General features: G+C 40.8%; 1 protein-coding gene across 3 annotated transcripts in view; it reads right to left on the bottom strand.

The window, feature by feature from the left end:
• thrb (thyroid hormone receptor beta) overlaps positions 1–27,037 on the bottom strand; it is an 84,740-nt gene extending 57,703 nt beyond the window's left edge. For 2 of the 3 annotated variants that reach the window (XM_071907538.2, XM_078290345.1), the window contains exon 1: positions 26,709–27,037. The gene's annotated coding sequence lies outside the window, so the exon portion shown is untranslated. Of the gene's footprint in view, positions 1–15,346; positions 15,427–26,708 lie in introns of those variants that run through there. The other variant, XM_071907540.2, reaches the window with a different exon arrangement.
• Between the last annotated feature and the right edge of the window lie 570 nt (positions 27,038–27,607).

The following is a 27,607-nucleotide window of genomic DNA, read 5'->3' on the forward strand; positions in this document are numbered from 1 at the left end:
ATCGCCCAAAGTGCTTGAGTAGCAAAACGGCAAAAAGAACTGCAATTAAATGATTAACAGTAACAAACTATAAGGTATTTCATAAACATGGCAGGATTGTTCAATCATCGTGAATTTACTGCATGGAATTCCTGGAATGCGCTTTTATTTGCGCTTTCAGAAAAATCAGAGTCGTTCTGTGCTTACTAACAGCGCCACAGCAGCCACTGTATCATTACGCACAGCCATTATGCACCGCTATATACTGTGAGCCATAATAGCTTACTGACTGATCACACATGATTAGGTCTAATTTATGATCCGATATGCGTTATTCTTATTTCCACATTACTGTACAATTTGATGACATTATGTAAACCTGTTTACCCGCGCTAGAATAAAAATCCTGCTTGGAGAAAAAAGCATAAGGAGGAAGATGAACTTGTTAGAGCTATTGCAGCAGAAATAGGAAGGTGAGGTTATTCCAGACAGGACTTTCGATTAGTAAAATGGTCTTTGCACATATTTTCTATCAGAAATATAGTTTACTTGTATTATTATTGGATTACACAGTGCCCTGCTCTTGCCCCCAGTTTCTGTGTCTCGCTCTCCAGGCCTCCATCGTGCTGAAAGGGCGCACAGTGCTGTATGCGGACTTGTAGCGCAGCAGCTACTTCTCAGTACCAAACATAAGGATCTTGTTCCCACGCGTTACTAAGTCGTGGTCATGCATTATTTTATTAACATGAGATGTCACCAGAGGGGCTCCGTATGAATCAGTTAAGTTCAGATGTGTATTTACTGACCGAGCCTCAACAAACTGTTCTATTCCCATTCATTCACTTTTTACACTTCTGATTACAGAGATAAACAGGAACAGGCTGAAGTTTTCTAATGCTGCTGCCCCAGTCAGCTGTAACTGCTGAGAGAGACTCAGCGGACCAGAAAGCAACGATTTTTTGTTGAATGGTTGATTTATTTTTGCGTTATTATTTGTTAGGATTTTGTTACTTTTTTTCTGTGTGTATTGTGTTGGGCCATGATGACAATCTAATTCCTCCCTTGGAAACAAAAAAGCTCTAGCACTGCCATGACTTCTGAAATCTTTACTTGAATTTTTATTTTTTTATTTATTTATTCCTGTTTCCAGTAGACTGGATTGTTGCTGAGCCCTAGTGGCCAGACAGCACCCAGTATACAGGCAAAGCAATGTAATTCTTTCTATAAAGTTGTGGAAGTATTAAATAGGGCCATATTATTTATGCTAATTAAAGTCAACAGTAGAGCCATGTGGGCCTAAATAAAAGAAATGTGTAGTCAGGAGTCAATGTCAGCTTGTGTGCTAGTAAACTGTAAATTGTTTCAAGAATATATTCAAGTTTAAAAAATAACTCACACAGTACCATGGACACAGTCTTCAGTAAATGTACCCTATTCATTTGTATAATTTAGGACTATGAACATTTTAGCTATATCTTTGGAAGTCAGGGATCAGATTTCTTACAAATAACAAAATTACAGTCCAACCACACAAAGCCAAGTCACTGGCTCAGTGTTTTAACTGGCAGATCTCTGCAAATAAAGATTAGAACATTCTGTAACAGATAAACAAGAGTAAAACTAAATCTACCTAGTCCTATACATTACTGTTTAAACAGTTTGGTGTTCTGGTTTCTCCTGTTGACCTTGACTTGCTGGGTTGTGGTTTCCACTCAGTTACTTAATGTCATCCTCCAGAATAGTGAAAATAAGATAAAATATTATTTTTACAGACCCTGCCATCAATACAATGGAATTAATCTTCAATGTCCTACAAACGAAGACATCACTGATCATGGAGCTTCAATGTAATTTATTCAGTGTTGGTTCATCCATCGTTGTCTTCATCCTAACCTATTCCAGTTTGTTGTGCTTGGCTTGCTCCTTGACGTCTGGGCGTAATGTAACGACCACTAGCTTGTTACCTGTCTAGGCTAACATTAGCTAGGGCTACTCACGTTAGAAAGCAAGCTGTGAAGCTTAAAAAACATTAGAACGGAGCTTATTCAAACCTACGGTCAGACAAGTTAGAAAGTTAAGACCGGTAAAAGTAAGGCTTTTACTCTGAAATGGAGCTCCGGCCTGTCCGGAAGTCACAGCTGTCCTGTCCACACCTCCGCAACACTTCACTCCTTTTCTGGACTGACAAACTAAAAGCAAAAAGGAAAAATGCACATCGCTCTTTCCTTTTCTGTGGTGTCAACTCAAATGCAAAAGCAAAATGGCAGTAAAATCGCCTTTTTATTTATTGCATTTAAATGAGTAAAACGATTGATACGAAGGTACACACATTGGACTGTTTTGCCCGCTGTTTCTTCCTTTATTCCATGCAGATGGTGGCGCAACAACAACAGCAAGCTCTAGTACCCATAAAAATGTATCATTTGAATTTATATCTATGCTGTATCCCTGTGTTTGCTTTGCTACCGGCATCTCGTAGCGTACCGCGAGAGCTCATGTTTCCATGTGAGTTTGGTGCCTTCAGTTTGGTTCAGTTGCAGTGACAAGTCGAGTAGTGTGTGATCCCTCATCTGGCGTAGTCATTAAGTGTGTGATCCCCAGTTTTTCAGTCATCATAAAAAAATCTGCAGAAACCAGTCAGTTAGTGTATATGCCCAGTCTTTTCTGAATCTGTTAGGATTTTAAAAGTTGTGTGGTGTATCCCCAGCTTTAGTCATACAGTGCCACGTCAAATATTCAAAGCAAAAACTGTAAAAACAACAGAGACTTGAGCATGATGGAAGGGTTCAAAGGAGCTGAGCAGCAAACAGGCTTCCAGACAGAGCGGCAGATTGCTGGCTTGGTTTGGTCTCCATTCCTGGAAATCTTCCTTCATCTGCTTTAACCAGGACCATCATTGTACTGCTCTGTTCCCAATCCTGGCTAAGCGTTCATAATGATAACATAAGAGCTTCCATCCCCACGGAGGAGAGATTTTACTCATTACAAAAGACTGAGTACATTCAGATTATTGTCATCCATGATTTAAGACCTGAAAAAGAAATCTAGACCTATCATTTTCATAAGTTATTGTATTCACTTCATGTGCTCGGGCAGGTTCACAACATGCATTGTAAACAAAACTAGAATGTTATCAGCTTATCGCACACAAGTGGCCACCTACACTCTTGACTGCAGTCTACCACATTCTGCAGATAAAGCAGCAGACAGCAGAGGCTTCAACTTGCTGCAGGTGAAAAGGTCAAAGTCAGCACCCTCATCCTAGATGTAGCTCATATCACAATGCTTTAATGGCCTTGTGAAGTGTTTTTTAAACAGATTTCTGGGCCTTAGTGTTCCGAAAATTACAATTGTAAAACTAGGGATTGAAACTGCCGATAGCTGATGTTTTGTGCCAATATTCAATAGCATTAAATTTGACCATTTTCATGCAAATTCAGTGATTTCCGCCAAGAGTTTTATTCTTGTTTTGTTTGTTTTATTCTTGTCTTTTATTCTCTGAAACATTTACACCATGGGACACTTGAAACCTGGGATGATAATAGTCATAATCATCATCATCATGCATACTTGAATGGAATCTGATCAAAATGTTTCATTATAGAAATATTCAGGTTCCCATAGACAACCAGTGTTGTATTCATCAATTCCACAATAAATATGTAATCAATCAAAATGCATCATATCCATCATATCAGAGGTGGACCACACTGACTGGACCAGATCTGATTTTTAATAAAAGACCATTATCAGCTCCATATATCAGCCTAACCCGATCTAAAACTACAGTATTCACCAAAAAAAAACAATGACATGGACTCAGCTTCTTCCATAGTTTATTTATCTGAGGGGTTTCAGTTTCAGTTCCCAGGGCGGCGTCTGAGCACACACAACTCAGTCTGTCCCTGCTCTCCTACCGCATACCCATGATAACGAAATCATAAACTCCTTAGCACTAGCTGACTGTGTGCGTTGGAAAAACTTTCACGCCTCATATATCCACTGACAAAATAAACCTGTGTCAATAAAAAGTCCTGTTACCAATGTGATAGTCCTTGGCAGCCAAATAACAGGTTGCCTTCTTGGCACAACAGCTGGTTCCTCTAGAAACCTCTCTGCGTTGTTGACACAGAAGTCTGCATGGATTTCCTCTGGTCTGAGGCATGTTAACACCAGCCAACCAAAAGTGATATCGTATTTAAAGATAATCAGAGATCAGCTTTTTTTTTCACTTCGCCCTGGAAGGAACTGCAGACGGCTGAATGCGGTGCGATCGCTCAAGGAAAAGCGAGAGATAAAAAACAACAAATCTTTCAGCACTTAGAAAACCACAGATAACTGAGTAGTCTCCATGTGCAAAGTGCTACCTTTAGCCGTTGCATCCGGTTTGGGGAATCTAGGCCACATCGCAACAGGGAAAAACACCAAAGTCTTTCATTTGGTCAGTCAGGACGCTCGGCAGTCTAACACCACACATTGTTTCGCCCGTCGATGCCCCGTGCACCCTGAGCGCTCTCTCTCAGCTCCCTGTGTATTTGTGTATGTGTGTGTCAATACGCGGCCAAACCAGGGCACCGAGTCCAGCTGAAGCCTCATGCACAGCTGTGAAACTAGAATAGGGCCTTTGTGTCCAGATACATTCATACACCCTGAAGAAACATAAAATCTGAAGTCACTGCATGGGCTATAAGAAAAGCACTGGTACATTTAGCTGTCGGGGAGGCATTCTGGACTCCTGCAGCTGAGCACAAAGCTCTCTGCTGCTGTTGTTGCTTCACATGAAATAACGACAACCCAAATATTACCCACTTAAAGATGTGCTCACACTGCGAGCAGCACAATCAACAAGTCATCGGAAGTCCATTCATTTCCTATAGAGCTGAGAGACCAGGGAAACTCGGCTGATATGCAGACAGTCAACAAGTTTGTCGGCTAAGGAATGTTGGCCATGGCTGAACTTTTTTACGATCATCGGACATCAACAGCCAATCAGATTTGCGTGCTTCCTTGTTTCCCTACTGATGTGATTCCATTTCATGAACAATAGTTCTAATCAAGACTCAGAAAAGGTGCTGGCAAAAAGACAGTACAAAGAAAGGAAAACAGCTTCTGTATACTTTATCAAAGCAAAAAAAACAACTGAATTAGGTTGTCAGTTAGGTTGTCTGATGAAGGTCAAGCAGGACAGAAAGCTTTCCAACCTAATTTAAAAAATCTGGTCATGTAGGACTGAAAAGCCTGCCAACCTAATTAAAAAAATCTTTGTTTCAATGAAGTGTGCGGAAGCTGTTTTCCTTTCTATGAACAATAGTTCTGCCTGGAAAGTGGAAAATGGACGAGAAGTTGATTCCAGCCGTTAAAGCTTCCCAGTTCTCTGCAACTTTTATTTGAAAGACTACAGGAATAAATGTCTCAGAAACCATTCTTGGCAACGGTTGTATCCATCAGTGGGGTCGATGGTAAGTTCTGAAGTAGGTTTTCTGTTTATTTCAAATTAATGCTGCCTAATTACTGCTTGCTAACTAGCTGTTAACTCAGCAAAAGAATGTAACGTTATGAAAGGCAAAGCAGCAAAAAATACATCATTTGCCTTACAATCGCTTACAATCGGTCAGAATAGAGCGACACAATGACCAAGTTGTTCACAGTGTGAATGCAGGGTAAGAGCCATCGGACAAGTCCAGCTTCCACAGCAGAGCCTCAGGTTACAATCTGGACCAGCCATTGTGAAAAACACTCAGAAATGTGGCCCATTTCCTTGCAATGGTCCGAGCTGCGAGTTGACAAATTCCAAGCAATGAGAACCTGAATCAAGAGCTTGAAATCACCACATGATTTCAAGCTCACATTTACTTGAAGTGTTGCATTACAAGCAGTTTATAAGCCCATTAGAAAGCACAGATAAACTTTTCTTACAGTATAATCATCAGAGAAACATCAGAAAACAACATTACATTTATATATATATCATGTCTTTAACCATACAGTAGCTCCCTAAAGTATTCAACCCCATTACTTTTTTGCAGATTAAGTTTGTCATCCTCTGATTATAATAATTATCATGCACTAAGGTTCTGTTTATAATGTGCTTATACTTCCTTACAATGTCTTTTGAGCACCACTTAAAATAAAGTGTTACTGATTGTCCCAATAAGAATGTAAATTAAAGAATTTTTGTTATCAGTAATAGTCTAAATGTTATTTATTATAACTTATGATGATGATGATATCTGGCTGCTGATAAGGCTTCCCTCAAAACCAAATAGGCTATGCCAAATAATAACAATCAGCTCTACTTTCAAAAATCCAAACCAAATCCAAATCCAAAAAAAACAAAAGTATAAAAAAGTAACTTTTCTTCCTTATCCACCAAGCTCGCCTCACAGCCTCGTGTTGGACAGGCTCTCGGTAGGGACGGAATCGTCGAGGAGAAGGGGATCATATAAAAACAAAATGGCGCAATAAGACCATGGGAGAGAGTCAGCTATTTCAGCACATTATAATTTCAGAGAGTGGAGTGAGTCAGCAAAACGGGAGCGAGCAGATGAGGAAAAGCGAAAGAGGGTTTAGAAGAGGAAGAATATCAGGGTAGGGTGACAGATGGTCAGTGTAAAGGAGAGAGAGAAAAGAGGAGAGGATGAATTAGTTCGGCTGCGCTGCTGCACAAAACAATATCCAGAGTCCAGAGGGCCCTTTGAAACAGTGGGGTGATGAAACCTCCTGTGCTTGTTGGCATTGGGACAGGGCAGAGGCCACGCTGCTCTGAGCACAACAGCCAAAGCCTTACATAACAGGTCACACTGCTGGAGGCTTCCATTCCAGCACTCCTTAAAGGTGAAGGCACGCTGGCCAGCGGCCTGGAGGACCGGCAGACGGGCCACATGGGCCGCTCAGCCGGGATCATCACATGTTATCTTAACGGAAAAATCCCAAGACGTTTGCTCTTACACTGTTAGATACTATTTTGTGATGTACAGTGCATTCCAGGAGTTATTTTGTAATGTACTTTTTCCCTCAACCTGCCTCCTCTACCCCTGCTTCAGTTAGCGATTTCCCAAGTTTCCCAGAATGCCTTTTGACAACCCCCAGAGAAGGGGTGTGAACTTGTTGCCTTCAATCAAAGGTAGGCGTCCTTGGCCAACTAGTTCGTGAACTTTTGGGACGCACCTAAACCCATTTGGCCAAAATGCGTCTCCTCCTCCATCCTCCCGTCCTCGACTCCTCGCTGACTCGGCATCCAAAAATGAGCCGCAATCATCCTCAACACAGAAATGAGTGAAGACAATTGACGTGCCTATAATAGAAGCCCACTGCCATAAATGTGCAGAAAAAACGACAGATAAAATCCACAGCTGTAGGTAGCCCAAACTTTTGTTATATATTCTCCAAGGATTAATAGGTTTTATATCTTAGCCTAATATTTGTTGTGTTAAAGTGTTAAATGTTCATATGCTGACAGCTCTGATTGAGTTGTATAATAAAATAAAATGACCATAACATTTCTCCAAACAGCATAAGCCAGGTGTTTTGAAGCCAAATGACTGCACTGTGGGTCCAAAAGTCCAATATTTACCTCATTATTGCCAAGCTCACTACAGCAGAAAGCAAATGTTGCCTTCAAATGCTGTCGGGAATATTATAATTACAGGCAGAACACTCTTGAATGACCTAATAAAGTGGTAAATACAAATGGGAAAGTTGAATTTTACATGATACTCAAGACGCCAAGATGTAACATTCTCACTCTTTGTTGAACCTTTAGGTGCATAACAACTTTTAGCCAATAAAGTTACTAAAATATCAATTACACAACTAATGTGAATATTCTCAGCACATGAAGGCAGCAAGACTCTTCCACTAGATCCCTGTAGGGTGACCAGAGCTCCGCGATTGGGGAAAATCTAAAAGAAAGTTGGACTTTTGGACCCACAGTGCAATCGTTTGGCTTCAGAACATTTGGATTATGCTGTTTGGAGAAATTTTATGGAAATTTTTTGCCCTTTTTGGAACTCTAAAGAGACAGCCTCCATTCACTTTTGGAGAAGGCTGGAATGAAGCTGCACCAGCTAACTTGCTGTGTGTTATATTGATATACAAACTTCACCAGTGTTTCAACTGACACGAGCGTGAGTATGACAAAATTTCCATTTTTGGGCAAACTATTCCTTTAAGGCTTCTGAATGTGATTGTAGGAACAGAGGAGGAGACGCGGCTGCTGATTAATCTCTGCACTGAAAATCTTCACGGGGAATTTCTGTCTTCTCTGGGTGACCTGTTTGTTTGCTGTGATTGAAAACCTTGATGTGTCTCTCATTCTGCATTTATCTTTTTTGTGAACTGTGTTTATGTGGGTTGCCATGGAATTTCCCTTCAGGGATAATACATTTTTACTAAACATTATTTGCATATTATGTTCTTACAGCTAGATCTCTTGTAATTAATTCTCTTGTAATTAGGGGTAATTTATGGGTATAAAAAGAATAAAACATTGTTTCATTGCTAGTGAAATGTCAAATAGCCTACATGATCACTGCCTAACCCAAGTCGTAAGGATAAAAGTTCAACAATGACGCACACACATCAGCTTAAGACATTTCTTTTAGGTGTTCCTGCTCCATGAGGTAGACAAGGCTCATCAGGGGTTGACATAGTTTAGATGAATTACACATTCATCTTAACTTTGTGAAACATTTCTATGTGGATAAAACCTGAGCCTTGGAATAAATTAGACAGCTGTCATCCGTGGAGGGGAAGGAGATACTGTGCGCGAGGAGCCTCAATGCCACACTTCAAACTAGGGCTGTCCCGAATACCATTTTTTGGGCTCCGGAGCTTCGGTAGTAATCAACAGTGAATATTCAAAGCTTCAATCGGGGGGGGGGTCGTCGTGTTAAGAGTCACGCACCTTCAAACTGCTTGGCTTTCCATACACGGGCAACAGTTCACCCGACAAAGTTCATACATAGTGGATACGGGATCGCAAACTCAGCGGCAACCTCTTGGCAACCAGCCAGCTAGCGGTCTTGTAGCTCCTTCAGTTAGCAGCCAAGGAAAATGTAGCTTAGCACCGTTTATATCCACTGAGACACCGTCATAGCGCGGAGATAGCAGTCCACGGCAACCACAGTCCGACCTCACTCAGAGAGTGGCCACAGCTTAAATCCGAGGTGATCACGACACGGTTCGGGCGGCATTTGTAGAGATGTGGATGATCTCCGGGGAGTCTTTAGAGAAGAAGAGATGAACACCAGACGAAAAACTTCATACTTCAGCTGTAATTTTATTAAGGGCAGACGTTGTTGTGATATAGGTCAAACTCTGACTCCGCAAGAGCGGAAGTGTGACGTCACTATAGAGACACCCAAGCAGCGATCATTACATATAAAATTACATTAAAAAAACGAATATCCGAATCCCAAAATTGAAAACCGAATACCTACCCAACGAACGAATATCCGAATAGTCGAATATTCGGGTCCAGCCCTACTTCAAACATCACTTCAATATGGTGCGTTCAAGGACTTTCCAATTGACAGGACACAGGGTCACGAGGAGTCGAGGAGGAGACGCAAGGCAAGGAGGTGAGGAGAAATCTTTATGTAATGGAATGCGTCCAAGATGTCTTGTGGCTGCATTGCATTCTGGTCTATTGAGGCTACTGCTTGCTACTGTTGGTGGAGAAATTGGTATCTCTGTCTCTTCTATGATGGTGATTGTTGAACATCGGTGTAAAATGGCGGCTCTAGAAAGAAGCCCTTGCTCTTTGATTCTGAGGGACTGACACCAAAATCGCTGAAAATATTTCTGCTATTAAACTCCATTGTAGCTGTGCAGAAAATATCTCGATCTGTCTGATGTCACGTCTTCTGCGAGGGAATAAGAACAATATACCATCAAACAGAAAAATGGGCCCAGAAATGCAAGGTACATCACAAATGGCTATTTTTTGCTAATGTACTTTAGGGTGGATTTTCTGTTCAAGTGAGGGTAACACTGAGAGTAAGGTTAAATCTATAGTCTTTGGTCTGAAGGAGGGGTCAGGTTGTCACTTTGCTTCATTTATGTATTGCTTTGGTTAAAGGTGCCACCTGTAGCATTTTGTTTCTCAAAGATAAGAGCAATAGCAGCCTTGATAACAGCCAATATGCATTCTAAGCAGGTAAACTGAAACTCTGCAGTTAGAATAATGGAACTCGAATAAAGTTCTGCATTACTTGCAAAGATGGGAAAATGGTTCCTATTTTGTGCCATAAAGCAATCTCCTAACAATGTCCTTTTTTAAAGCAATCCAGCAGATTTCCCACCAAATCTGACCTACTGGCTCACAATGTAAAATGCAGCGCAGAGGTCGGCAGAGGCTGACAATCTTCACAGCGATTGCCTTGTTCTACTAATGTTTCAAAATGAATATGGTAATAATTTATTGATGTTAAAATGATACACATAATGATACGCAAAATTCCTAGCGAACCAAAATGTGTCAACCTACAGCCACTTTTCCTTCATTAGTTAGTAGACTTTCTTCTGGGGTAAAACTTGTCCCTAACCCCATAATTCATTGCGTGTTTAATGCGCCGTGTTTCCTGTAGTTGGCTGGGATCATGGCTGAATCACATTCTCCCTCCAAACGAAGCTCCACGGTTGGTTTGGAAAAGAACTGGGAAACCTCCCTCCCTCTCAACAAAGTCTCGGTCCGATCGCTGTGTTCACATCTGCCCAAGCAAACCAGAACTAAAGGGCAAACCACGCTTGGGTTCAAAATAACTGCTCTACACCAACCAGGTCTGAGAGAGACATTGTGAAGAAAGTCGAGATCTCTGGTGCTCCCGTTTAAAACCGACGGCCACAGTCTCTGATGCGTGCATCCGACACAACGACCAGACATCATTACATCATTATCAGATTTCAGAATTACTGTAAGAATTCCAATGACTGCTCATCTGCAGCTTACAGGCAAGCAGTGCCGCCTACCAGTCTCTTTTCATGGCCCTCAGCATTACAAAGTTATAACTTCTTACCGTTTTACAATCTGTTGACAGCGGAGACAGCCAAATATGTACAAGTCGACATGACCAACATGGTGATGGGTGAACAAAAATACAGAACAGATGTTTAGATATGGATCGCTGACATCTTAAAAATTTGTGGTTTGGATGGGAATCAACAAGCGGCAGGCAGGGGGCGATTTGTGTAGCATGTTAGCGTTTCCTTCCCACCCCCTATCCCCCTCTTAGCCCCTCTCCATGTGGCATCTATAGGATGAGGGGGTATTTTGGCAGGGGGATCACGTGGCTTCTTACCCCGACTGACCCCATCACTGCGAGTGCACCACAGAGCGGCACAGCCAGGGGCAGAAAAGTGAAGATGAAGGCTTTTACAGCTCTCCTCTCTCTCTTTCTCTCTCTCTCTCTCTCTCTCTCTCTCTTTCTCTCCATGAATAATTCAACCCCATCCAAGCCTGAAAGTGTTTCTCAGACTTTCCCTGAAGCACGAAAACACGGCGCAGCTCCACACTGACTGCCGGGGGGTTCATAAGCTTCTCATACCTAACATAAATCCACTCCAGATTATAACAGGATCACATTAGGCCACACAGCTAGCGGTATTGCTGAAGGCACAGGCATAGGTACCTATATCAACCCACACAGCAGCCTGTGTTTTCCGCTTTGCAGAAACTGCGGACTGAATCACGGAGTGTGGAGTTTGGGAAAACAGAATTTAACAGACGCAGAATGCTACGGAAACATGAGGTTTTGGCAAAATTGTTGTGAAAATAGTTTCTATCATGGAAAGATAAACAGAAACCTATTCCATTATCGCAGCATGTAATGTGTGGGGTGTGTCTCTGTGTGTGTGTGTGTGTGTGTGTGTGTGTGTGTGTATTTGCATCAATCAATGATATGTAAAATTACCCCCCCCACACATATTTTCCAAGTACTTCCAAGTGCCGTCACTTTCAAACTGTCTGTGACCAGTTCTGAGCAGTTCCGTGTGTTGGAAGCTTTCTGCATAATGCGTGTGTGTGTGTGTGCGCGTGTGCATGCGTGCATCTTTATCTGACTGTCTCCTTTTCAATAAAACCTGACGCTGCCTTTGCACTTTCCGATGGATGAAATGTTTTGGCCTTAGGTTTGATTACAAAATTATATTTAAGCCCATAATATCAGTGCTCACTATGATTAAACATACCACTATGATTAATGATACCACTGAATGATCAAAAGGCGGTACGCAGAGATGTCTATTAACTGAGACAATACACCAAGCATTATCGCGTGTAAAAACACTTAATGATTCTGGGAAAAGTTACAGGAAAAAATCAAGGGAATTTGGGGAAAACAACTGATTTCAGAGAATCCAACACACACACAAGGAATGAAAGGAGACCAAGACTTACCTGCAGTGGTGTCAGTAGTTGGTTGTCGAGATCCAGTCACATAAAAGAGAAAGAGAGGGCATAACGTCAGTTTTAAGCATTTGTTACACTGTGTAGATCATTGCATACTGCATCACCAGCAGGTCAACTGGCATCAAATGCATAACCGCATACGCTGCAAGTTAAATCCAAACCTTACAGACTTGAGTTATTTATTTCTGAGATAGGTGAACTGTAATAAAACAGGCCAGGCTGCGCGTCTAGCGATCCGGTTCAGGCAGTCTGGATGTGAAAGTACACCGGTTTTATGAAGCTTTCCTTGCCCTTGAAGGCCTCCCTGCACTGCTGATGTCTTTTGTTAAAACACAACCATACGATGAATGGCTGATATATCTGTGTTGAAATGTGCTGCCGGTGATGACCTTTGCTTGCTCGATAAGACAGGTAGTAGGAAGTGTCTGTCACCGAGCTACAGGCGACATGCCAGCAGAACGATGGCAGACAACAGCATCTTTTTCCAACATCTAATACACATCAAATTAGGCGATATCCAAAATTTAATATCGCGATACTGTCCTACCAAAATATCGCGATATACAATATTATCACTGTTCGCGGGGTGGGGGGGTGATCCTTTTTTTGTTGATTTTTTTATTTTACTTTTTTTTTATTTTAATTTTTAAAAAATTCAAATATTGCAATATTCACGATGAAATGACAAATGTCTGTCAACAGAATGAGAGAACATCCCTCATTTGTTCCTGTCCTTTAGTTAAACACATTTGACTATCTATGATTCTCCTTCTCCCTATCTCACCAATCTACTTTGGCTTTTCCAAGTCATAACATTATTTCAATATTGATCTTTCTGATCTGCGGACATCAAATAAATTATTCAAGATCATCATGGAAATAGAAAATCATGGAAATGGAATGGAAAACAAACCTGGTTGCTAATCAAGATAAAGCTTTTGCCAAAAAAGCCTTCTGATCAGATTGAAAGCGGGTTAGATATTAGAACCTATATAAAGCCATCAAAATATGATAACCGCTCCTTTGGGAAGCACTACGCTGTTATCAGAAAGTGGCAGAGGCAGCTACTGAATCTCTCAGGGGTAAAACGAGGTACATCAAGCACATATGCAAAGCAGGGGAAACAAATGATGCAAATAACAAGAAGTGCATGAATGACGATGCTGGAACGCACGCGGCTGCATTTAGTGACGGCTATCGTGATTACAGGGGGAAAGGTAAATGACGGTAAAAAAACCGAGGGACAGCAACACTGTTGGAAGAGTGACTAAGACAGGCTGCCAATGCTGAGGTCAAGATGTCAGGATGATATACAGAAGGCGTCCCAATCACATGTTTCAAGATGAGAGGAACGAATAACAGATCAGAACAGAAAAAGGTCAACTCGGTGCGGAGAGAAGAAACCAAAAAATCTGACAAGTAAAGACTTCATATTGGTGTAACGCTCATTTTGGCTGCCACCATTTTTTCTCCTTTGTTTTTTTTTCTGGGAACCGATTCAGTGAACTTTCCATTTGTATGCTGCACAGTGACCTCGGTGATCAACACCACTGTTTCTTTTCCAATCCACAGGGGGCTTCCCTCTCAGAAAAATGTCAAAGGACAATCCAGAGCTTTTCAGCAAAACACAACATGCATTCGTTCCAGGCTGTTTTGCTGAAATGCCAATTAAAAGCAGTCAACTTTTGGAAGCAAGATATAGTTTGGTGTGCACTGTTGAACTTTCAAATAAGACTCAGGCTTGGATCACGCTTGAATCTCTGATGGAGGCTCATTCATTTCAAATAAGAGTATCCATCACTGCTGCATCTTTTCTTTGCAGGTGCTTTGCAGTGTGATGAAGGCATCCCATGCTTTGGATGTCTTTTACTAATTCCATTTTGCTTTGTTTCGCTTGCTCTCTGTTAAGTTTTCATGCTGAAAATATTTGGTTAGTGAATCAGAGCCAAATCGGAAATCTGTGCTGTAATGCTGCAACTGATTAGCACGTCTCATCCGTCTCTTCTCAATACGTTTGGGATCCTGACATCGAGCGCACCCAGTCTGCAGCAACACAAATCCATTATAGATTGAGTGGGATCCCAGCGTCGGAACACTCATTTTATTTCTGTGGCAAGACTAGAAATTGACATAACATGCGTTATCGCGGGCTTTGCATCTTTTTATCATCTGACTATGCGGTCAATTACACCAGAAGCAAACAAATCTGCTTCAAAGCCTTAAACTCTTCTGCCACATTCCCAGAAAATCAGCCGTTCTTTGTCCAAAAGTCCAAAATCTTTGTATTCTAAAACAAAAGAGATTTTTGATTTAGGCTTTGATTTTCTTCTTCGGCAACAAAGCAGATTTCGACAAAGGGTTTAGACGACGCAAATCCACAATAGGCTTAGGACGCTTTAATCGCAGAGAAAAGGTGAGGTACGAGACAAAGTCTGCTTACGCTCAAGTCTCAGTCCCACATCGAGAGCTGTTTGGGTGTGTTGTGGCAGAAGCACCGACGCCTGCCCTCTAAAGACCAAACACATGGTTTCTTCTCCTCCAGATCAGGGTGTATCGTTTCACTGCTTAAACGCCTTGCGAATCTAATTACCTTAATGTGTCTTGTCTGAAAATCCCACTCTGAGGACACAAAACATGAAGCCTCTCAACAGTCTGATAGCTAAACAAGTCGGCAATCCCCCTGTCTCATCGTCTCAGAACAAGACTACAGTCTCACGTGTCAAACAAAATGCTTATTTGTTGTCTTTTAAAGCCATTTTCAAAGTTGAGGTATATTGCAAGCGTGACTGAATGTTGCCTCCCTCTGCAGCTAGGCTTCCGTCTTACTCCTTCATACTTCTTTAAATAATTCAAAGACATCCAACAAACATAAAAACCAAATTTGATATATGAATTAATACAAAATAAAAGCCTGCAAAATAAATAACATACATTGCTCTTGCATGCAGCCTTCCTCACCAGAATGAAATGATTTGCAGCCTTCCTCTTTCTTTACTCTTCAAATGGCTTTAACATGAACGCACACACCCACAAGTACACACACGCACACACACACACCACCTATAGAAACCGACATAGGGTACAGGGAACAAAAAAACAAAGAAGAAGTGACACAGGAAGGGCAGAAAGCAGGTTGACGCGAGTCAATCACACACCTCCTGGCAACGAATGGCGAATGCCACGGCGGACTGGCCGACCTGTGTTCTGCATTCTCAGATACGCACCCATAAGAGAGTGTGCGACACAACAAAAGCGAAAGAAGAGAGACGCTACATGTAGCACCCAGAACACAGTCTGCCAGCTTCTGTTTTGCCTAGCTATTGTGTTTCACTTCCTTCTGTCTAAAAGTAAACTCCAGTGTCTGGCTTTGTGATTCGCTGAGGGAGAGATGAGAGTAGAGTGAGCAACTGTGACCGGTGACTGGGCTCTGGAAAAACACCACTCCATACACAGATATACAGATGTAGAGAGACAGATAGCATTGTAATTACATTTCACTTTTTCTAAGACAGCAGTATCCCAATATTAATAATATTAACATTCTAATATTGTATGCCAGGGTTCAAGGTATCATATTCAATACTGTGATATCATTTGCGTTTCCTATTAAAATAACACATTATGTTTGCTATTCATTAGCTCTTGTGTATAACAGCACCACTAGTCATTGCAGCTGGAGCGCAAATTACACTGTTATTCCCTTCAGGCAAGTGTCAACTGACTTTGCAATAGCCGCTCTGAGGGGAAGGTGAGGGAAATTAAAAAGAGAAACGCTACTGCGGCTGTTTGGCAGCTCTTCAGGTTCAAGTGGAATGATATGAGGAACAGTCTGCTGATCTGGGCCAAATTAAAGCTGCAGTGAGTACGATTTTTTACTGTCCCATAGCACAGAATGACCATAATATATCTGTAGGGGGGTGATAGAGTTGTTGATCACTATCAGTGACTCAACCATTACTTGGCCAGGTGCAGAGAACAGTGCACATTTTGTGCTCAGGCCAAAAAAAGCAAATTACTCCAGTGTTTTGGACGGCGATATATTAAGCGTTTCTGTTGGATCTCTGCTCTGATTAGCTAGCTTACTCTTCTCTATTGGGAAAATGTCACGTTATTATTTACTTCAGCTACTAAAGGCCCAGATTAGACAGCTTACTTCGCAGGTGATGGACATGGTACTGATATGGTAAACCGTGGTCAAAATAAAATCGGATCTTCTGGTCCATTTTTTGGCTTCTTGCAACAGTCTAAAATACAATATCATCTCACAATACAAAATTATCTTGTTATGACGAGAAAACATCTTTTATGAGTCGTTAGGATGAGAAAACGACGTTTGTTTTGTCGTGATAAGATAATTAAGTCGTTATCTCGACATCACAAAAGAGAAAAAAAATGTTTATGTATGTCCTCTATGGACTGCTGTATATATATGTGCAACACGCGCTGCCAATTTCTGAAGCTGAAGCCAGCTGAAGCCAGACATGCCTTTTTGTCCAGAAGCCTGGAGGTATAGTAGTCTATATTAGACTTTTTTCGGGGTGTTTTGTGTTCGTTTAATGAGCCAACTCAGCCACAGCCCCATTATATTTGGGCAAAACTGATACTGCCCAACCCTATAGCACGGTAGACAGTGAAGAGTGAAGGTAAAGCCAGGTCACATAGGGCGCAATGTCATGAATACATAATACGCGGCTCGATGTGCCCAGTGCTTACATGGTGTTTCATGAATAAAAAACACTGCAGGAAACCCATCCATCCGTCCAGCATTGACCATTGTTGAATCAAAGTGATTTACTGTGTGTATGCCATGGGGGCAGTTGTTTCTGACAGCTGCAGGCATATTCAGCCAGACAAACTTCATAAACCAGCCTTGTTCGTCGGAGTCGGAGTTCAGAGGAGTTCTGTCTCATCGTCAGGCACAGTTTCCACTAAACTCGCAGTAGCAGGATGTGCCAAGATGTGCCACTCAGATATCTCAAAGCAAAATGCATGCTATATGATTCTTTAGCCATTTTGCTGACAAGTAAATGATTTGTCAGACGGGGTGTGCAAGGTGTCCAAAAAGTCTGGAATCATAGGGGTAAGAAACACCATGTGTGTTTTCTTGTAGCGAGGGTTCAAATCTCACTTCTGAAAAGCAGTTTTCATACTGGTTTGGTTTGAGGTGTCCCCTATGACTCCAAACTTTGGGACACCCTCTATTTTCAAGGAAACTGACAGTGGTCTTAAACATATGTTAGAAACATTTTCAGTCAGCGCTGTCTCTAGTCAGCTCCGCTTGGCCTTGTGATGACCAACTTTGGCTGAAGACACTGACAGAAACGGATAAACAGCAAATACTTGGCTATTAAAGCAGCACAAGGATTGCATTATGCATTCATTTTTTTAACTTTGTCCGACCTCACACCACCTCCACCCGTCCACAGCCACGAGGAAAACAAAACAGGTTAATCAAGCCGTATTTTGTTCATCCTCGCATGTTTAAGAGGAAACAACGTCTGACTTAGTGTCTTAGTTTGGGCGTATTAAAAGGCGTACTCTCCCTTTACGCCGTTCTGCGAGTGATCTCGACAAATCTCTCAAATCATCAGGGTGATCAGCTGTGGGAAGACAGGATCACGATCACAGTCTGGATAAAGAAAGGCAGATGCTCCAAGACAGAGAGACTTGTTGCCAGGCAGCAGCTTTATCCTTGACCAGAAAGAAACAGAAGGCTTCAGATACGCTCCTGCCACACAAACCCACATTTCTCAGTTGTCAGGCTCGGCCACCTTGGTGTGCAGTTGTGTTTTGACTTGGTGCCATTTGCTGCACTAGTAAAAATCTGACAGCTCCAGTCAAGCAAAAACCAATAGCCATAAAATCATGTTTGATAAAAAAAAACACAGCTAAATATGAATTCTTCCCGGGTCTACTTTGCCAAGCCGTGACAGTCTGTTCTCTATCCAAACGCTTGGCCACAGAATGAGACACATCCTTCTCATCTGTGGGAGAGAAACTAGACTGAATCAGGCCTTCTGGGCCGTTCCCTGGGCTCATCGTTACATGCCACGAAGCTCATACCTGTAGCGGCCTGCTTACCATCTGCTCAATCTATTTTTGCTGCATCATTCATAAAAAATCCCCTGCAGGCACACTTAAAACCGCAAGCACATTTGGCCAATAAGCGGCAAGTCAATTAAACAGTCCGATATTGCATCGTTCCACAAAGGAATGTCTCAAAATGGTTTCTTGAGGAGTGAATACTGGATGCAAAATGCAGTCATTCAATGAATATCTATGGCTATCTGGGGAATAAATAGATTACACAAACCAAGAGTAGACAGACTACTTCATAAATTGTCATGGCTCAATTTGGAAAGGCTTTCATAAACGCATTTTGGTTCGCGTTTACGATTAAAGATAAAAAAGATGAGAGCCGCACACTCTTGCTCCAGTGCATCATTTAATTATCAAACACTGTTTTTCAAGGTGAATGATTACTTACCCATAGTAATAGTTTCTTTTGATAAAGCCAAATGGAGTTGTACAGAATTCATTTATATATGAGCTTAGGCAAAGACGACGACATTCAGACAAGGATAAATGGGAGAGGAGCGTGTTCTGTTAACAACACAGGACTTAAAAGTGTTTTGTTTTTTTGTAGAAGTGAGATTAAACACACTTTGTTAAATGTAGTTTCATGCTCCTTAAGGAAGTTCATACAGGTTTATCTCAACCCGAAGCGCATTGCCAATCACTCAGACTTACTTAAGAGAGACTTTATAGACTCTCTATGCCATGGCATATTATACAAAGGTAAGACCTACTTTGGGTTGGCGAAGAAAATAAAACAGAAAAGGGAGATATTACTTGCAAATTGTTTACCCTTTAAAGATATTTACTCCTAGTATATGCAAAAATCAGCAATGCTTTAAACTACTGAAATTAAATAAAAAGGCGTAACACCTTCACAGGTTCCTTTTGATTGCCCCTGTATGAGAACTGTAAAATAATAACTGATGGTTAATTAGTCTTTGAGACTAGATGATCAGATCAAAATTGTTCTTAATCACTAATAAAGCTGAAGATGAATAAAAGCAACATGAAGAAATTGCCGCTTAATTTTTGACATGAAAGAATGAGAAAAAGTTTCTTAAATAACTTCATTCCTTAAAGGGGAAATAAGTAGGGTTTTTACTGTCCCATAGCATAAAATGACCATTATACTGTATATCTTGAGGGGGTTGATCAATACAATGACTCAACGATTACTTGGCAAGGTGCTGAGATTTCTGGCTTTCAAAACTCACACTCTGTTTTGGAACAAAAATTCCCCACCCATTGGAGTTTCAAGACACTGAAAACATGCGGTAACTAGATGGAGTATTGGGTTATAGTGCTTGTTCACTCCAGATATCTTTGCTCGACATCGTTCTCTGCTTTGACTGTGCTGATGCTGCTGTGTTGACCGTGTCATCAGCATCACCATCTTGCTGTGAATTAATAACATGTACATCATTTAAGGGAAGTCCTTTCAAAGAGCTGTTTTAATTCACGGTAAGTGCATCTTTGTTTTGCAGAGATGCAACTTTGCAGAGGATCTTGAGATAATCGCACAAAGCCAGTTGGACTGGAGCATTGTTGAGTCCAAGCATTCTTGGAAAGAGAAGAGGCAGCTCTACTGAAATAAATACATGATTCAGAGCTTTATATTCTCTAGGTTACCACTGTTCACTCAGCACAGGCACCCAATAAAATAGCACTCAACACACAATCACAACTGATCGGACACAAATTGCTGCATTGATCCAAAGATCCACTAACTGCAGAGGAGGAGGAGGAGGAGGAGGAAGGTTTGCACAGCACCTAAAGGAACAAAATGATCAGCTATAATAAAGGGAGGCTTGCAATGTTGGCTCCATTAAGGCCTACTCAGCCTGGAAAGGGCAAGACTAGTAATGTTATCTTATCATAATGTTATCATAACAATACACACCATAGGCTTTAAAGTCCAATCAACAGTTCAACGAACACTAAGCCCACTATCAAACTGAAGCCAAACGGACGACTAATTCAGAAATCCCACTGGACTCCAAACAAATCAACAATACTACTACAGCAGTTATCAGTTGAATGCACGCTTGTGAAGATTAGATTTCAGTTACAGGGCATGTGAATCATATTTCCTCGGTTGAGTTCAAAGTCTTTAATCTCGACCTCAGAACAGTGGCGGCTTGCTTTTCAAGTCCATAGTGTGAGATCACTATTATGTTGCTATGTTTAGATTTATAGAAAGGTTCCTACAAGCTACCTAAATTACTTTGTATTTATATACTACATCTGTTCCTAGCAAGGCCCCTTGGCTAGGCTGATATGCTGATTAATGACAAGTATCGCTCACCTACAAACCGTCATTACAACTACAACAAAAGCTGAAGTTATGTTTCATGGTCCATATGTTTCCCGTGACAGTGAAGGTTATGTTCAGAGCTACAAGCCTATACAAATTGCAGAGGTAGGCTATGCAACATTAAGACTGTAAGACTGTTTGCATGTCGTTGAAAGGCATTAAGCCTATCAGGGAAATGTCACTCAAATTCTGAGTCATTAACCAGCAAGCAGCGGCGACGTGCAACTCAAACAAGCGCATTATGTCACAGTAAAAGTTCCTATAAACTCCTTTAAAAGTTATTGGCCTTTTATTAAATCTTTTATTAAATGTCATATATCGGCTAGTCAATGATGTCACCCTCCAAAATGATGACCATAATGTTTAATGACATACTTGAAACACTGAACACTTTCAAATTTTTCACATTTTTTGCCATGAAAATGGACAGATTTAAAGACATTGAAATGAAAATATCAGCTATTGGCAGCTTCAATCCAAAAATATTGGTATAGGCCTTCAAAATCCAATACTGGTCCAATTCTTAAGTCAACCATCTCCTAGTATGAAAAAAAAAAAAAAAGCAGAACACATGGCCACCATTTTTTAATACTGATGCTAGGTACTGCTATGACAAGGGTATCCTAGACTTGCTACATTCAATATAGATGTGTTATGGCTTATGGCTGATGCTCAAGCATCAGAACAAGAAGCTAAATAATACATAACACTGACCAAGGTAAAGCTGTTTCATTGATAGCTTTTGAAGTTCAACATCATCTGCTAATGGCTCACAAAAAATGGCTCAGAAAATTTGCATTTTCTTTTTGGGAAATGTCAACCTATTTCTGCGTCCTGGGCGATAAACAGTCTTAGAACGTATTGCACAAAGGACAAGGTTAGGAACATATGACTCGACTCTTTCCAGCGCACCCACTGAGAAATCAATTATGCCCTAAGAACCAGGCTTTAGCTACATTAGGCAATTCAGGATGTAGGCGGAGGGTATGATGCGGCCTACATAAATCACAAACAACAAAAATACATCAAGTGTTCGAGCGTAGCAGCCGAAAACCTTGAACTGTCATGTCATCAGTAGTAGACTACAGCACACAATGACTCAGTTTGTCAGACTTTTCTTTACTCATAGCTGCTGTTGTCAGTCTGTGATACCTAGAATAACCTGCATTGCCCTGGAGGATGATCACAGCCTTATTTGTGACTTTAACCGTTCCTGCACACTATGAGCAACAGGATCAACAAGTCACCGGAAGTCCATTCATGTCCTATAGAGCTGACTGAACTGGGAAACTCGACGATTTTTTGGATTATTGCAGATGCGATGATTGCAGATGCATGTAAATGTGACATCCTGGGTTCGAATTTGCACCAGAACCTTTGTCATCCGCCTCTCTCTCATCATACTTTCCTGTCTCTCTTCACTAGCGTCTATCTAATAAAGGCATCTAATATCTTAAAAAAGAAAGTTCGAAGAGAGGGGGATGCTTTCTGCTCGAATACAACTGAAGATTCCAAATGAAACATCAGCAGAATATAGGAGGCTGTCTGAAGAATATGACGCCCTGATCAAACAACTGTAAACTCCGGCGATTCAGGAAACTGCACAGCATTCAATCCCGCAATTTCAAATTTATTTATTTTCTGATGAACTGCGTGGCCCCTAACAGCGCCTACAATTTCATGTAATAGTCGAATGAATGACGCTTGTGAACGGACTGTCGAGGCCTGGGAAAAAATAGAGCCCCGGGTCCCTCAGCGGGCTTGACTCATTTACACTGCACAGCCAAATGTACCTCCTGTTGATAGGTAGTGATTCATATATTACCATATATTTGCCTCTTTATGCAGCCACAGGAATCCTAACTGTCACTAATACAGCAAAACTGGACGACTGAGAAGGACTTGCTATGTGTGTATGATAACATAATGATAATTTCCATGGTGAATATCTGTTTGACCTCAACTGTGATCACAAGATGCTTCTCTGGTTCACACTTGTACTTGATTTGCATCTCACAAAGCCAAGAGGCAAAATCCCACCTCCCCCGAATGATCAGATACACAAATAAAGTGAAAGTCTCACTTTCAGGTAATCCAGTCATTCAACGAATCTAACACCTAACTGAATAGTCAATAGTTAGGGGAAATGACAGCAAGGGAGCATTTCTAGGAAACAGATTAGAAAAAAAGTGCTGGCACATATGTACATCATAATAAAATATTGTCTGTTAGAGTCAAATAAGACCATTAAGCCTGTATGCTAGTTCATTTTCCAAAGTTTATTTACTGCCATTGGCTGACGCATTCAAAACAACCACTGAATAATCCATTTGTCACATTTCCCCTGCATGTTTAAATCGCAACTTCAGTTTTCGTTTGATTAATCATGCAGCCTTAGAGAAAACACCTACTATTTTAGAAGCAAATACTGCCTGAGAAATGTGGTATATATAGTATGTTTCTATCATTTTGTTTCACTCTTAATCATACGTTGACTTGTGTTTTTTACCGGCGAGCGGGAAATCCAGTACAGTTCATTTGTAAAAAAAAAAGGACCAACAAAATTAGTAGGGCCATAGGTTATACCTTAAACTACAACAGTTTGATTTGTTGTCGCCCATGAAGATGCAGCACACACTTAATGCCAGACAGTGAAAAGTAATATTTTCACTATGTGGAAGAGATTTTATTTTGTTACATCTGGTGGGAAACGCTTAGAGGTATTCATAAGAAAGTGTGTAAGTGTTTACAGTAACTCTGGCATATGCTTGCTCAGACTAGATACAGCTCACTAAGATGAGTGACAGGTGTTGGGGTGGAAACTCGACCGACTGAGCAGGAAGAGAGCGGGACTAACAATACACTTACCGCCTCAAGGTGAAAAGTTGCATGTTGTAGCTTTGGATTCCATAATAATCAAGCCATTACTTCCTGAGTGTGCGACTAACAACAAACATATGGGAACAATAAGCCACAGAACCACCTTGGGAGCAACATGACCCAAGACTGCAAGGCCTTAGCATCCACAACATAAACCAAACCATTACAGAACTAAATGTTAGGAGGAGGCCCAACCAAAACCAGCAACAACTGTTGATTAACATTCCTCTCAACGAACACATCATCACAATAATGCTTCCCACGTCCCTGTACGATGACAGAGTCTGGGCAGGCTCATAAATAATCACGAATAATCGCATCTTAAATCATGCGGGGCAGTAGGAGGGTTGAGTGGCGCACACAAGGTAACATGTGTCCACTTGAAAATGTCATCACAAGTCAGAGCAATAAAACTTTGCATCCATTATTTTTGTTAAATGTTTGTGGAGTATGAAATAGGCCAGTAGATGGGCTTAATACTTATGAGTAAGGATGTTGGAGGAAGGCAGCTCAAACTTGTTATACTGAAAGCCCCATTTCATTTTTTTGTTATGTGCCTATGAGTAGACAAAATCTTCAGAACTCATTGCAGATATAGCAATGGTGGAATGCCATATTGAATATGATTAAATACTAAACAATTTTAAACCTTCTTTAAAAAAGGTTTTATTGAAATTAACTTAAATATTTGAATTATAGACACTCCTACTCAAAATTATTGTTTGGGCACACTTTTTTCGGCAAATGTCTATTAGAAAACGAATGGGAACTTTATTAGGATTGAATGTAACCAACCGTGGCAGCACGTGCCACAAATTAGCATATCTAGAAACTCTGGAGCACGTGCATTTCTGTACTACTGCTTTCATAAAACCGTCGAATCATTTCTAATGGTTTAATAATTGGTCTAATAATTTATCACACTTGACCAAATAGTCAAATGGCGTTTATCATTTGTTCCCATAAATGAAATAGATACACAGTTTTGGAGGCAAACGATATTAAATGCTGGAACTACGCCATAATATTTAAGGGTTCATCTCGCCAAGCAAGAAGCAAGACTGGCCATGTAAAAATTTTGACAACTGTCATTCTTGGGGTGGGGCATCCAGCTTGGCTCGAAAGCAGCCGAACAAGTTTCAACAACGACATCAAAAGGGAACTCCGTGTAACTACTGAGCTTAATACAAACGCGCTTTCCATCGATCAAAGCTCTGTGAATGTTGCTGCTGTTTGCATGCAAATTACATAATTTTATAAACCGATGTGGCTTAATATACGTTGGCTGCACAGTTGCAAACCTGAACCCTGTCCTATGCGTTGACGATTTCCACAGAACCTCGCGAACTGACTTCATTTTCACACAGCATACAAGCGGCGTAGGCAGACAGATGACCTGAAATACCCTCAGCAGCGAACTAATGCTGCCTTCAAGTGCTCCTTGTAAACTCCCGCTTCCGACTTCACAAGATGTAAATATGACTTGCCGCGAATTCGGTTGCCTTTTGGTCTAAAATAATAACAAAATGAGCCCTGTAGGAAAATTATTTTTTAGTTACTTATGTATTAATTTAGAAATCACTAACTTGGTGCTGTAGCAGCAGCAGGAGGAGAGAATTTGCTTTCATTTATAAGCCAAAAAACGTCGTACGATACACATCACTTGTAGCATCAATTGTTGACATGGCTTCTATGTTATCCACCCCCTGAACCTCACATCTCTGCAACTCGGGTATCAGAGAAAATCCCCCCTCTGCCAGTCATATACCACCTTGTTGGGTCGTTCATGTGCGGTTTAACCACCGACTGTAAAAGTCGTCATTACTTCACATCTGAAGGCATCATTTGATCCACATACAAGTATCATGTCACCTACTATAACGCTGTCTACGGCACGGCATAAAGGACAATTAAGAATTATCTGTAAAATAGGTCTAAACAAATATTTCAATCTGATTGTAAGCAACATGTAGTTGGAACCTCCTAATGCACATTCAGAAACAAATCATTTGCCCGAGCTAATGGCACATATTTTGTCAGCTCATGCATCACTTTTAGATAAGCAAACAACACAAATTATGTCTGAAATATCAGTGATAGACTATGAAATATAGCCTAATGTTTAGTAGTCCTACCTGAGCTTGATGTATTGTAAAGAGGTTTGCTTATTTAGCATACCAGATGTTATCGAGCGCTTCGGTGAAGTTCATATTGCCAAAGCGAGAGGAAATGTTACATCAGAAGTAGTGAGGTGGTGTAGCATATTTTCTATTATGTCTGACATATTTTAGGCCATATAAGTAAAAATGGACCAAACCTTGCCAGACGTCCATTATCCTAAGCTATCATTATACGCTAGGCTATGAGTGAGACGATAACTTAGGCCCATAAACCAACTCGCTGAAGTCTTCATAAAAGCTAGCTCAGATATGTGCGTTCTCTTATGGAGACACCATTACGCCAAGTTCAATTTAAAAAATCAGTCAATTCCATATAGCCTTGCTTCTAATTAAAATACGTACATCATAAAACATAACTCAAGACCTTTTATGAATCGTTAGGAGTCATTCTTTAATTCGGCATAAATCTAATACAGCAAGCATCACTTATTAGAATACAATTTTAACTTTTAGAAGCGATTTGCCTTTTATTCCAGCTACCTCATTCCACCAAAATAACACCTTGGAGGACGGTAGCGAGCAGTATGAACCAATTATAAAGTTGAAATTTTACTGTAATAAGGTGCTGCTTGATGGATAACCTCTACGCCGAATTTACCAAAAGACCCAAATGATTCGTCCAAGGTCTTTACTCGTGTTCTACGAAGTACGCAACGTCTGCCGATAAGCAAGGCAGCATTGCATTGCGTTTTTTTTTATGGAGTTCGGCTTTACTTGTTCCCTCCATAGGAGAGAACGGAACATTTTGGGGGCTACATAAAAGCATGAACATTTAGCCTGGAATTGCACGGCCACCTACTAGTGCCCTGTTTTGGTGAGGCTGTCATTAGACTATGTTGTCAAAAATAACAACAAAAATGGAACATACCGCATATGCAATTCGAAGCTCGTGTCCAAATATTATTTTGAGTCCCAGTGCCTGTGCATTCCTTCTCAACTGGAACCAGTGTTGATCTCCGTCGGCTAAACTGAACGGGACGCAGCGCCAGGCTTTAACCTGAAATGACCCGCTCTGGTGTTAACGCAGGCGAAAGCTGTGTGTGTGCGTATGTGCGCGCGTGTGCGTGTATGTGTAATATACTGTATGCTGCTACAAGAGTCTCTGGTCTGGAAGCAAAAACTTCAACATGGAGCCGAAAACAAAACAAACAAAAAAAACAACAACACTAACGAACTGACAATTGCAGCGCTCGGACTGATCGCTATGGGGAATCAGAGAGCTGAATCACTAGCAGCAACCAAAAAAAAAAAAAAAAGCCTCGCCCTTACTACAAACTCTCAAGTTTTTTCTATGGTGGTTGGCTGTTTTTACAGTACATGCTCAGCCAGCAGACAGTAAATGCTCCAAGTTGCGCGCGCGCTCGTGTGTGTGTATGTGGGCGCGCGCGCGCGTGTGTTCTAAGAAAATCATGCGTTGTGGGGTAGCCTGATCAATCACGTTTGATGTTCAGGATTTTAATGAAATTATAATAATCATATTATTAGTACAATATTAGTCATTATTATATTATAATGATAACAATAATAATAATAATTATTATTATTATTATTATTATTATTAACAATATGTAATTCGTGTATTGTCTTTTTTATTCGTATTAATTTATTAATTGTGATTGATATATTAATTGAATAATTTTCACATTCATTCACATTTACAATTGTTGTAGAATGTGATTTTACTTTTTTTTGGCAAGTAAAGGGCATCCATCTCCTGAATGCCCGATGGGATTTGTTTTAGATATGACTTCCAAATACAGAGTGATT

This window comes from Centroberyx gerrardi, chromosome 19, assembly GCF_048128805.1.
Source record: "Centroberyx gerrardi isolate f3 chromosome 19, fCenGer3.hap1.cur.20231027, whole genome shotgun sequence".
Taxonomy (NCBI): Eukaryota; Metazoa; Chordata; class Actinopteri; order Beryciformes; family Berycidae; genus Centroberyx; species Centroberyx gerrardi.